General features: G+C 41.2%; 1 protein-coding gene across 5 annotated transcripts in view; it reads right to left on the reverse strand.

Moving 5' to 3' along the window:
• DNMT2 (DNA methyltransferase-2) overlaps positions 1-14667 on the reverse strand; it is a 320023-nt gene that overhangs the window by 220603 nt on the left and 84753 nt on the right. The gene's annotated exons all lie outside the window — the stretch shown is intronic.

Genomic DNA, 14667 nt, shown 5'->3' on the forward strand with positions numbered 1-14667 from the left:
TCTTTGGTCATACTAGATTTATTTTTGAATCATGTCATGCAGATTTTTGTCAACCAGTTAAAGTGTTGAAAGAAATAATTGTTCTGATGCATAATGTCAAATTGCAATAAGATAAGATAATTTTGCTGATGTCCAATGAATGACCACAAAAGTAGGTCAATGGGACTAAAGGATATATCTAGTAGGAATATAATGTGGGAGTGCAAACGCAACTCCTAGAAAATGCCAAAGCTAAAACTAGGATAAAATGAAGCAAACAAGGATACGAAGATAGGACAACCTCAAAAACATGTATATAAGTGGATCAAAAGCCCCCTAGTGATGCAAACGACTAAGTGAATAGGCCCATGATTGTGTTGAAATATTGTTAATTTTGGGTATGTTCTATGCTTAGAGCAATCTAATTCAATTTTCACGGTTAGCTCAATATCTTTTCCAGATTAGCAATCACATCAGCATTAAAGTAAACCACAGATAGAACATAAACATAAATCACAGAAGACAAGCCAAGACAACAGGACACAAGATGTGGTGCTAGCTAGGGACAAACCCTAATGTGGGGAAACCCTTGATCAATTCTTCTTATATGTTCTTCAACAGTTCAGCACAGAGAGAGAGAGTACATTTACAACAGAAGTCAAAACTTCGACTTTCTAGATAAGAAAATAGATCATCTCTACATGAGATCAGTTGAAGACATGTTGCTTCAACTAATTCTCCAAGGTGACTCCTTCACCGATCATTATGCTGCATCTCGTCCACATGCTGCACCTCACCGTGTTGCACTCATCATCACAGTGTTGGACCTAATGACCATACTATGCACTTCATGTTGCTGCTCCTGTCACCATGCTGCTCCAATCACTGTGTTGCACTTCATCATCATGATGCATCCATCATTGTGTTGCACCCAATCACTGAGCTGCTCTTATCATTGTGCTACTCCCATCACCGAGCAACACCCAACTATTACTATGTTGCACTTCACTGTTGTTTCTAACCATTTTGTCTAACATGCTGACCACACAAGCAGTCACATCAACCTTCAGTCCTTATCCTTGTGCAACCCTTAACACAATATGTTGCTGGCTATGGCTTGCGGCCTAGCCCAACAGCAAGCAAGATTGTCATAGAGTACTCAGTTATTACCCTTGAAGAACAATGTCTACCGATCAACCTTATCGCTGCACAGTCATGCCCAGAACTGATCTCAAATGTGTCACGCTGTCATCTACAACAATGTGACATAGATCTGACTTTCCTTACAGCGTCTAAGGGTTCATTCCTTACAGAGTTATGGACCTCTTAAACTTCATCATTTGGCTGATAGGGTCCTCTCCAATTGCAGCCAAGATGACCTCCTTGAGGGCTGAGACTAGGGCAGTATTTGGCCCTACTTGGACTGCGGTTTGAAGCACAAATGACAGCTGCTAGAAACCTTTATTTCGATGGCTGTAACCTTCACCTTTTACTACGGCTAGGGCAGATAGATGCCTCTTTGAAACTGCAGATTAGACTGAGTGTTTAGACAGTGGATGAGGAACCTTTTAGGCAGCGTATGGTGGCTCTCTTTGACTGCTAGAGATCTCCTCGAACTGTGGCCAAGTCTTTCCATTATCAGCGGCTAGGTTAAGGCTCTAGTCCTCCCAATATGACTGCAGCTAGGGCTTGCATTTACAGCAGTCAGGGCACATGAGAACCCTCTTTAAACTGCTTCCTAGAATAGTTTGTTAGGGCAGCGTTAGGGCATCATTTAGGCTTATTCTTGTTGTGTACGAAGGTCATGTTTAGGGCAGCATAGAACCGTACTTAGATGACAGCATCAAGCTTCTACCATACCAGCATTAAGGCTTCATATGAAACCTTCCTTCCTGACTGCGTGAGCCTTCTTCTTGCTGCGTATTAGATTTCTCCATCAGGGCAGCGAAGAGCCTTGTCCATAACAGCTTCTATGGCATCTTCCATTAGGGCAGCGTATCACCTAGGGCACTCCCTCTAGATCTCAACTTCATCAAACCCAAAACAAAAAGGGAGAGGGATCTCAAGAGTGAGTGTGTGAAATGACTTGAAGGCCACCTCTATTTATACTAAAACGTTGAGCACAAGTGGGTTTATTTGGTTGTTGGCCAACCTTGACGAATTGTCCCATAACACTAATAAATTCATATCTCCATGAATACTTATCGGAATCGGATGATCTTTAGATCAATCCTACAACTCTTGATGAGAGGGATTCAAGAAAAATAGCAGCTGCCATTAATAAGATGACCCACATGGAGTTTGGCCCTAGATGCCAATTTTAACAAATATGTAACTAGGTTCGGTCTCCATAATGACATATGTAATCATGATTTTAAGTATTTTATGAAAAGAGAAAAATAAATTTATTATTATTATTCTTGAGGTATGGGTTTCATGCTCAAGGGAGATTTAGTTTTAGGTCAAGCACCCATTGAGTGCTTTTAGGGCTTTTCATTAAGTCTACAAATCAATTGAGTCATTGACATGTATGAAAGACCCTTTTGGGCATGTTACATATTGTAAAAAAAAATTATTTGAGTCAAAAGACCCTCCAAGACCTCGTCATGGTGCAAAGATCAAGTCAGCCTACATGAAGGGCCAAGTCAGCCTAAAGATAGCAATGTGTAGCCCTCAAAAGCCTATAAAGAAGAAGGAACTTGACCTCTTTTGGACACACTCAAGCAAGTTCGATCTCCTCAAGATAGACGCTGCAAAAGGATGAAGAAGAACAAGATCGAAGTTTTGGGCCTCTCTCTCTCTCTCTCTTTTGTTAGGGTTTCTACAGTTATGGGCAAGACAAAATTCTGAAGCTACATCGAAGACGTGAAGATCCATCGAAGTTGTGAAGCGACATCGAAGCTATGAAGTTGCATCGAAGTTGTGAAGCTAAATCAAAATTGTGAAGCTACAGCTAGGTCGAAGCTATGAAAGGTTGAAACTGTGAATCCGTTGGAGAGGTCGAAGTTGTAGTAGAATATGTTGGTCGACGTTGCATAAGAATTTGTTGGGCAGAAGAAGTTGTTGGAGGTCGAAATTGCAATAGTTGCTAAGGAACTGCTAGAAGGAAATCTCGTCAAGGGACTTGGTCAAGGGTCATAGGTCTTGGAATTCGTCAATTAAAGATTTTATAAGAAGAGAAGAATTCTTGTGGGTTTTCCTCTCAAGTGGAGAGATTTTGGCCTTGGTTGATCGCCTATAGCTTGTGTCCTGTTGTCTCACTGTTATTTATGGTTTGGTGGTTGTTTGATGAAAAGAACACAATAATAATTAAGGTGAAAAAGAATCTAATCAATATAAGCAAAAATACATCACAAGCAGTTATCAAAGTAAGAGAAATCACCAATGTTCCAACTTCCACCAAGACTCTGGGACAAGGGTGCGAGGAGACGCACAGGGGGGACGTGTGGGAGTACCCTCAATTTTTATGGAAATTTACGGGGGACAAGGAGACATCAGGGTATATAGTTTTTTAATATATATATAACTCAAATTCATATTCAATAATGAAAGCATAAATATATTGATCCATACATAATTGAATTAAATAATGAAAAACGCAAATGCATATTGATTATTCATATTGGTACATACATCATTCATACTCATCATTCTTTCATACACCACAAGATTCAATAATGAAATACATTGATCCATAGTCATCATTCATCTTTCTAGAATTACAATGATTTAAAAATTAAATTTATCATTCATCATTCTAGAATGTAAATTGATTTAAAATTTAAATTCATCATTCATCATTCTGGAATCTAATTAGCACTAACAAAAATATAATATAGTAGATACCAATGTCATCCGAACCAAACCGGTGATCTATCCGGAAAACCCTCTAAACCGAGAAATGATCGCATTTAGACCAAAACAGGTAAAAACACTGGACCCAAAAACCAGTCGACCAAAAACACCTAAAATATTCAAATTTTAAAGGAAAAAATATATATTTATGTGCATCCATATGAATCCAGACCATTTATACACAATTAGCCAAATGTTCTCATTTATATAGCATGTAAGGGTCCACATAACCAAAATAACACCGAGTGCAATCCATCTCTGAACCAAAAATACATAAACAAATAGGGTCTAGATGACCTCTAGCATCCAAGAAAAAATCATGCTACAACAAATACTTACGTATCATCAAAATCATTACCTATATTGGGGTCTTCGTCATCAATGTCACCCTCTAAGCATTAAAATAATATTGAAAAAATATAGCATGTCAAGTCAATATTCTGTTTGAGCAATAGGTATATTTTTAGTAGGGCCATGATAATAAATTTCGACAACCAATGCCACTAACATCAAGGTACATAGAGGGCTTGGTGCTCTTGATTAAATATTAGTTCCATACCCTTGTACATGATAAAATCCAACGGAAACGTTGCAACCCCCCCGATCTTGAAATAATGAAAAATTGATAAGCCTGTTGGATTTTGAGTGACATCTATATTAAATGATGTAATAATGGTCAATAATAAATTAGACTTAGGCATTTAACTTTATGTTATATTTTTGTTTTTTGTCTTATTGATCAATCCCACATTCATAAGGCAGATTGACTCAGTGTTAATGTAACCTATATAAGAAAGTGTTTGCTCTCTTATTAAGTACATCGAATACCAAGAACTCTTTCGAGTTATTTCTTAACTTTCTCTATGCTCGCATTTTCTTTATATGGTATCAGAGCAAGGTTATCGAACCACGGAACTGTGAGAGCGTGAAGATTCGAGGGACTATTGTCGGCAGTGAAGGATCGAGGGATCACCATCGTAGCACAGTGGAGAACCAAAATCTTTTTGGGTCAATCGAGCGATTTTTAGGTTTTAAAACCAGTACTATGGAATTGTACGGAACATAAGTAAATTCCTGTGCTATTATTTTTTCCTGTACAAATCGCTGCCATTTTCCAGCCGTCAAACAGCTGTCGTACAGCCAACAAACAGCCGCCAAGCAGCCGTACGGTCTGTAATTTTTTAAATTGCTTGCTGTAATTTCTGCAATTTCTCTCGAATTGTGACAAATCAGATTGTTTTATAGCAGATTGGATCTGCTTGTAACTGATTTGTGAACCAGATTTGCAGATCTGGTGTTTTTAGTGTCTGATCTATTATTTTTCAGCGTTTTTGAGGTGCTTTTGATCAGTTTGGTGGGAGATTTCCCAAATTCGACTTGCAGAGATGGCTTCATTGAACAATATCATGTTGGAAAACAGCTAGAAGTTCTCTGGCAAGAACTACAACACGTGGAAACAACGGATGCTCGCAATATTTGAGTATCGTTGCTTGGATGAGGTGGTTCTAGGCAAAACTACCCGACCCACAGTTGCGGGTAAAGATCAGGACAAGTTTGATAGATATGACAAAGAGGCCATGATGCTTATCAAACTGTCAGTTACTAATGAGATGCTTCGTGAAGTTCAAACAGGCAAAACTTCAACTGCAGTTTGGACGTATTTGAAAGATCTTCATGAGACATCTGACAAAGGGCGAGCATTCTTTCTGAAGAACATGTTGTTCTCGATCACGATGAGTGAAGGTGCCTCATTGCAGAAGCATTTGCTCAAGATCGAGAACATCCGAGATCAGTTGCTAGCAATTGGTCAGAAGATGGAGGAAGAAGACATGGTGGTTATCACGTTGAAAAGCTTACCACAAGCCTATGAGCATTTCATTGAAACACTCAACATTACTACTACGAATGTTGACCTGAAGTTCAAAGAGATTTGTAATAAACTCTTACAACAGGACAAATGGAAGAAACAGTTCGGCAACAGCACTGAGACAGAGGGTTCTGAGCAGGCCTTTGCAGCTAGTTACAAAGGCAAAGGAAATGGGGCCAAGAAGAAAGGCCAGCAAAGCGGGGCGGATGGTCCCCAGGGACAGAAGACCGTCACTTGTCATTATTGTGGCAAGACAAGGCATGTAAAGAAATATTGCAGGAAAAGGTTGGCTGACCAGAAATCCAACCAAGGAGGGCCTCAGCCAAAGGCTCATGTTGCAGAGCACATCGAGGAGAAGGAATCAGCCTTCTATGCCTTCAATGCCACAACCCAAGCAGACCAGTCCAAATCATCTGCTTGGTATATTGATTCTGGAGCATCTCGCATTTCACGAACAGGCAAGATTGGTACTCAGAGTTTGGGGCATGCTCATCCAAGCATTCAGTGATATTTGGTCATGGGGCCGAGTATAAGGTCGTTGGTAAAAGACATATTTAGCTTTCCTTTGGAGAAAAAGCATTACTCTTTCTCAATGTCTACTATGTGCCAGGTATGGAACTCAATCTGCTATCAGTTAGTCAGATTATGCGACATTGTCCAAATATAGATATCAACTTTAGCAATCATAAATGCTATATAGTTGACAGGAACACCAAGAAGACTGTTGCTCTTGATATAGAAGATCATGGTTTGTTCAGGTTGGTAAACATTGGTTAGGTAAAAGAACATGCATTGGTAGCCAAATCTGCATCAGATATTGGTACACTATGGCATCTGAGGTATGGGCACCTCAATATGACTTATCTCTCTCAGTTGGCTCAAGAGAAACTAGTCGATGGACTTTCAGATATATCACTGAAGGTCCAGGGAGTTTGCGAACCTTGCCAAGTTGGCAAGCAACATCAATCACCATCTGATGAAGGGCAGGCTTGGAGAGCGCAAAGAGTCCTTCAGCGGATTCATGCAGACGTTTGTGGACCAATGAACACGGCATCAGTGACCAGTGCCAAGTATTTTCTGTTGTTTGTTGATGATTTTAGTAGAAAACAGTGGGTGTATTTTCTCAAATTAAAATCTGAAGTGTTTAATGAATTTCAAAATTTCATAGCATTAGTAGAAAAAGAGTCAAGTTGTCACATAACCACTCTTAAGTCTGATAATGGTGGAGAATTTTGTTCCAAAGAATTACAAAACCTTTTTACTATGCATGGCATACAGAGACAATACACCACACCCTACACAACACAACAAAATGTAGTAGTTGAAAGAAGAAACTGCACCATCACGGAGATGGCCAAATGTATGTTGCAGAACAGGTTTGTTCCACACAGATTTTGGGCTGAAGCAGTATTCACAGTAGTTTACTTGCTGAATAGATCTTCAACGATGTCAGTAAAGAAGAAGACATCGAAGGAAGCATGGTCTGGTAGAAAGCCTAAAGTGAGTCATCTGAAAGTCTTTGGCTCTACTGTGTATGCTTGAATTCAAGCTCAGAAAAGAACCAAGTTAGATCCAAAGAGCAAGAAATTGATGCTTACAGGGTACGGTGATACTCACAACGCTTACAGGTTGGTTGATCCAACCACTCATCAGGTGATCTTCAGCAGAGATGTTTGAAGATATTGGATCTTTCCAATCTTCTTCTAAGTCCCAAATTACCAAACACCCAGAGGTACCACCAGATTTAGGTATCAGGCTTCAGGCAGCTCCACCTGAAGGGGGGAAGATGAGACTCATAGTTCGGTGATTTCTACTCCTGACAGTCTAATTCGACAGTCAGATGATATTCCTACAGGAAGCACAAGTCATGGTGGCAATACTGATTTGGGTGGGGAAGATCCCAAGACAAGACCAAAATGGTGGCACAACACCATTGGTGATGTTCGGATAGGAGAAATGATCGAGGGACGATCATCCAGAGGAAAGAGCATACAACAACCATCTATGGTTAACTTTGCTCTTATGGCTAACCTACAGGAAATCTATGAGCCACAGCACTTTGAGGAGGCAAAAGGAAGACCTGAATGGGAGAAAGCCATGGCATCTGAACATGAGAATTTGATGAAAAATCAGACTTGGGATCTCACATCTCTTCCACCAGGGAAGAAACCCATAGGCTGCAAATGGGTCAACAAGTTCAAGTACAAAGCAAATGGTACACTTGACAAACACAAAGCACGATTGGTTGCAAAAGGATTCTCTCAACGACAAGGCATCGATTATGAGGAAACCTTTCCTCCCATAGCAAAGATGAGCACCAATCGTCTTGTTCTAGCCATAGCAGCACAGTTTGGCTGGAAAGTCAATCAAATGGACGTGAAAAGTGCCTTCTTCAATGGAGATTTTCAGGAAGAAGTCTACATGCAGCGACCACGGGGGTTTTAGGTTTCAGGAACGGAGCATTTGGTCCTTCAACTGAAAAAGGCTCTATATGACTTGAAGCAGGCACTTCGAGCGTGGTACATTAAGATTTACAGATATTTGGATGAACAGGGGTTCCAGCGGAGTCCTTCAGACTCCAACATGTATGTCAAAAGAGTTGGTAATGGCATCATCCTTCTGGTTATATATATAGATGATACCATTGTCACAGGTAGTGAAGAAATGCAATAGAACAGATAAAAATAATATAAGAAAAGCTTTTGACATGACTGATCTAGGCCTCCTACACTACTGTTTAGGTGTGTAAGTCTGGCAAACAGGTAGCAGCATCTTCATATCACAATCAAAATATGCCAGAGGTTTGTTAGATAGATTTAGAATGACAGATTGCAAAATCTCATCTACACCTATGGAGAAACGGTTGAAACTATTAGCCCAGATGGAATCTTAAGGAAGTTAATGAGTCCATATATAGGCAACTACTGGGGAGCTTGATATACCTTGCAGCCACTACACCTGACTTATGTTTTGTTGTGAGCTACATTTCCAGGTTCATGACAGCGCCAAAAGTAGAACACTGGACCGCAGCAAAACGAGTTCTGACATATGTGAAAGGGACACTTGACTTTGGCATTCTGTATAACAGAAGCAAAGAATCCAGGTTGAGTGGATATACAGATTCAGATTGGGCAGGTTTTGTTGATGACAAAAAATCCACTTCTGGATATGTCTTCAGCCTTGGCACAGGTGCAATCACATGGACCAGCAAGAAACATGTTAAAATTGGCAACTAGGGCAAATCTCAATGTGGGTCTTCTTATTTATGGCAGCTGATACTTTTCTTGGATTCCTATCGTCGAGAGGTGTAGGATTGAGATCATCCAATTCCGACATGTATTCATGGAGATATGAATTCATTTGTGTTATGTGACAATTTGTCAAGGTCAATCACCAACCAAATTGCCCCCTCTTATCCTCAACGTTTTAGTATAAATAGAAGAGGACTTTAAGTCATTTGTCACAGACACTCTTGTGATCTCTCTTCATTCTGTTTTGGGTTTGATGAAGATGAGATCTAGAGGGAGTGCCCTAGGATATACGTTGGCCTAATGATGCCTTAATGTTGCCCTAAGGAAGATCAAATCACAGCCATCTATAACACTATCAAGAAGGTGAAGGATGATTCCATTACAAAGCAAGGAGAGGCCTATATGCTAAGCAACCTAATGTTGTCCAAAGGGGTAATAGTCGCAGAGGAAGAATGGCTTATTCACAGCTAGCTGCATTCGAAAAGGGAGAGGGACCTTAGCCACAGAGATCTGACCGCTATCCTAGAGAAGAACCCTAGCCCTAAACGTTGTCTAAGGGCGCTATGATGCACAACCTAGAAGGGTTCTCTAATCCGCAGTCTAGTGGGACACTTCTATCTGTTGTCAAGGAAGCCCTATCCGGAGACAAGGGAAGGCTTGCACACTCAGCTAGACACAGTCAAAGGGAGCATAAAAGAACTCCTAATCTGTTGTAAGAAACAGTCCTCAAAGATGTGATTTAGGTGTTGTCCTGTAGCCTAAACTACAGGTCAAGAGGTGACCTCGATCCACCATGAAGAGTGATTCAAGAAACCCTTATTCGCTGTAATAAGGTGTCTCGTCTCAATCTCTGATCTCAGATGGACAGTGGAAGAGGTTAGTGTAATCACAGGAAAGATAAAGGATAGCGAAGTTCTGTTTAGGATTAATATCAATCAACACATGCTCGGATTCATCTCTGATCTAATACAGTGATAAGCAGATAAACTACAGTGAGATGTGTGATGTACAATACTAGTTCAGATGGCTTGTAGTGAACAAGTATTTCGTTATGTGGGAACTCGAAATACAATGATAAGAATTTTGGTGCTGTTACAGTGGTCACATTTTGGTGACACTTGTTTGAAAGGGCTGACAGTTGTGTTAAGTTCTTATGGTGCTTGGAGGTTGGTTGATATAGGACTGAAGGTCTGTCTTGTTGCTAGGCTAGGCCGCAGGCCATAGCCAGCAACAAAGCTATTCTCAGGATTGCCTATCAGATGGACAGAGCTACTGTCATGGGCTAATATCTATGTTGAGGATTAGTCAGGTAACAAGGATGCAGCATGGCGATAGTTGCAGCATGGTTAATGCAGCACACTGAGGTGCAACACAGTGATGATGAGTGTAGCATAGTGCAATGAAGGGTACAACATAGTGCAGCATGAGGGATGCAGCATAATGATGATGAAGAGCAGCAGATTGGGTATAGCATGATGATGAGGTACAACTCAGTGATGGTGCAGCATGGTGTAGCACAGTGATGATGGACATGGTGTGATGGTGCATCACAGTGATGATGGACATGGTGTGATGGGTGCAGCACGGTGACGATTGCAGCATGGTGATGGAATCACCTGAGTTCAGATCTGCTTCTTAGAGAAGATCTCTCTGCTCTTACTTTGTCAAGTCAAAATGTTGACTTCTGATGTATATGTACTATCTGTCTATCTGCTGAACTATTGAAGAATATAAGAAGAATTGATCAAGGGTTTCCCCACATTGGGGTTTGTCCCTGGCTGGCACCACGTCTTGTGTCCTCTTGTCTTGGCTTGTTCTTCTGCGATTTATGTTTATGTTCTATCTGCATTTTACTATCATGCTAAATGTGATTGCTAATCTGGAATTGATATTGAGCTAATATGGAAAACTGAAGTTAATTTGCTCTCAAAATAGAACATACCTAAAATTAACATGGTATCAAAGGTGAGGTGAAGACAAAGCCCAAGCAAGAGTGAAAGAGTAATCACCAAAGACAGTTGGAAATGACAAAAAGGCTCAATGGGTTCCTCATCCCTCTTCAAATTCACCAAGGGTGAAGTTGAAGCAAAGAACATTATCAAAGTGGCGCAGTGGAAGCATTTGGTTGCCTACCTACAGGTCACTTCAATGGGAAGTCTGGATCTAAGAATGGAAGGAAAGGCAGATGCCTTGCTTTGCAATAAGTTTGGCCATTATGTGGAGGAGTGTCCGAATAGAAGGGACACATCACTTGATGATGATATCAATCATTCCAGGGCATCTTAAATGATCAAAGGAATGACGGGTACAATGGCAAAAAAAAAAGGAATGCAGGTCATCAAGGAAATGGCCAACTCTTCAAAGAAAGCAAGGAACTTCAGGTATGAAGAATCAAATGTTGTTTCTGATAAGCTAAAGGAGTATTATCTTAGATTGGCCCTCTCCACTACTCCTCCAGACTCTTTGGGAATCTGGCTTATTGATAGTAATGCTTCAAGGCACTCCATCGGATACAAGGAAGCTCTCTCTAATTTGATAGAGAAGGAGACAATCGTGGAGATTATTCTTGGAGTCGATGCCACCTATCCCAGAAAGGGTGTAGGGAATGCTACCCTTCAATTGAATGAGAGTAGCACGATTCATTTACAAGAAATTCTTTATGTACCTGATCGCAAGAAGAACCCATTTCGGCAATGAAAGTCAAAGGTTTCAAGGTGGCATTTATCGATGGAAAGGTACGTGTTTGAAAAAGGAATTTTCAAGATGCTTTTACTCTTGGGTTCAGGGTTAGCAATTTGTATCAAGTTGTTGGAAGTCCATTGGGGACCATGTCAGTTGACACATCTCTTTTATCGCACCGGAGGTCTGCTCATTATGGGGCCCTACTCAATGTGAGACAAATGATGAAAGGGATTCTTGAATTCAAGAAAAGCATGGAGGTACATGTCCAAGATGTATAGAAGGAAAACTTACAAAGGGACCATTCCCCGAGGGGTTTGAGATTCATGATCAGGAATCTCATGTATGCAGGTGGATGAAAGCTCTCTATGATTTAAAGCAAGCACCACGAGCTTGGTATGAGAGGATTCACAGCTATCTGATGAAACTGAGATTCACTAGGAGTGAAGTCGATCCAAACCATTGCTTGAAGGTTGTGGATAATAGATCTCTCATACTGGCACCTTATGAGGAGTAGGACGGCCTCTTTCTAACAGGTGCAGACCCTCTCATTTGCAAAAGTAAGAGGGAGTTGGATTCCGGATTTGGAATGGTGAACTGCAAGCCCGTGACTACCTCGATGAAGCCTAACTTTAAGAAGTTATGTGGCAGTGATGTCGGACCTGATTTGGGAAATGCCTCTGAGCTTCATAAACTCATTCTAGCATTGATGTTCTTGGTGAACTTCTGTTCAGATATATGTTTTGCACATAACATGTCGAGCTCATATATGGTTGAGCCCCACTGGATTGGTGCCAAGAATCATTTGAGATATCTTTAGGACATAATCTCTCATGGATTGAGATACACTGCCGGAAATGTGAAGCTGCATGATTATTCGAATGTTGATTGAGCAGGCAGTGTGGAGGATCACAAGAGCACTTCTAGGTGTTGGTTCTCTTTGGGTTTTGCTTCGATATCCTGGATGAGTAGGAAGCAGAAGTCGGTTGTTTTGAGCACCGATTAGGCCGGATACATAGCTGTGAATATGGCCTCTTGTGAAGTTGTCTGGTTGAGGAAGCTCTTCTGTGAGCTGGTTGGACACGTGCGGGATACCAATGTGATATTCTGTGACAACCAGAGTGGGATTCGATTGTTGAGGAATCTCGTGTTCTATGATCGCTCCAAGCATATAGACATCAGGTACCACTTTATCTAGGATATGGTACATCGAGGAGCAAGAAGGCTCCATCGCATTGGGACTGATGTGCAGTTCACCGATATTCTGTCAAAGCCCTTGAGAAAGGTCAAACTCTTGACTTTCCGAGAACGACTAGGAGTCGTGGAGAGACTCTCTCCTAAGGGTCCTGTATTATATGGACATTGAGCTCTGGGAGCTCCAGGGGACTTGGGGGTACATCTTGGAGCGATGAGCAACCATAGGGTGAGTGGTTCAGCCTTCCCCTAGTGGTCTGCTATGTAGGCACAATGAGTGGTTCATCCTTCTCCTGTTGAGACAAAGCCATAGGGTGAGTGGTTCGGCCTTACCCTACTGATTTGTTGTGTACAGGGTGAGTGGTTCAGCCTTCCCTAGGATACCCCTGGCAACATGTAGGCAAGATGAGTAGTTCATCCTTCTCCTGCTGAGACATCCTACCCATGCAGTCTGGGACTCATGGGAAGTACCTCTCATCTGGCCAATGAGTAGGGAAATGAGGATAGGGACCATAGTAGTATCCATGGACGCATCATGTTACTGTCGTACTCCCTATGCTAGGATGATATTGATCTAGAATCAATTGGAACTGACTTCGGGTCAGTAAGAGTTATATAACTCACTCTCTTTTGGAACTGATTTCGGATCAGTAAAAGTGGTATGAGACACTCTCTTTTATATGGGACTAACTTCGGGTCAATAGAGGATGGTACGATACATTCTCGATCACTTCTTCATAGTTCAGTAGAGCAGTGCAGGGAACTGATGGCAGAGATAGTACAGTCTGGCGGATGGATTAGCAAATAGAGTTCTCCCTAGTTGAGAGGGAGTGTTAAAATTGGCAACTAGGGCCAAACTCCATGTGGGTCTTATTATTTATAGCAACTGATATTTTTCTTGGATTCCTCTCGTCGAGAGGTGTAGGATTGATCTAAAGATCATCTGATTCTGACATGTATTCGTGGAGATATGAATTTATTTATGTTATGTGACAATTTATTAAGGTCCAGCAACCAAATTGCCCCCTCTTATCCTCAACGTTTTAGTATAAATAGAAGAGGACAAGTCATTTGTCACACACACACTTGTGATCTCTCTTCATTCTGTTTTGGGTTTGATGAAGATGAGACTAGAGGGAGTGCCCAAGGATATACGCTGGCCTAATGATGCCCTAATGTTGCCCTAAGGAAGATCAAATCATAGCCATATATAACGCTATCAAGAAGGTGAAGGATGATTCCATTACGCAGGAAGGAGAGCCCTATATGCTAAGCAACCTAACGATGTCTTGAAGGGGTCATAGCACAGAGGAAGAATGGCTTTATTCACAGCTAACCACAGTCCAAAAGGGAGACCCTAGCTGCAGTAAGGAGGGACCTTAGCCGCAGAGATTTGGCCGCTATCCTGGAGAAGAACCCTAGCCCTAAACGTTGTCTAAGGGAGCTACAATGCACAACCTAAAAGGGTTATCTAATCCGCAGTCTAGTGGGACACTTCTATCTGTTTTCAGGGAAGCCCTATCAACAAACAAGGGAAGGCTTGCACACTCAGCTAGACACAGTCAAAGGGAGCAAAAAAGAACTCCTAATCCATTGTAACAAACAGTCCTGAAAGATGTGATTTAGGTGTTGTCTTGTAGCCTAAACTACGGTCAAGAGGTGACCTCTAACCACCATCAAGAGTGATTCAAGAAACCCTTATTTGCTATAATACGGTGTCTCGTCTCAATCTCTGATCTCCGATGGATAGTGGAAGAGGTTAGTGTAATCACAGGAAAGATAAAGGATAGTGGAGTTCTATTTAGGATTATCAGACAACACATGCTCGGATTCATCTATGAT

The sequence above is a fragment of the Pinus tabuliformis genome, chromosome 1_2 (genome assembly GCF_031772625.1).
Source record: "Pinus tabuliformis cultivar Carrire ecotype Pingquan chromosome 1_2, CPIR1, whole genome shotgun sequence".
Taxonomy (NCBI): Eukaryota; Viridiplantae; Streptophyta; class Pinopsida; order Pinales; family Pinaceae; genus Pinus; species Pinus tabuliformis.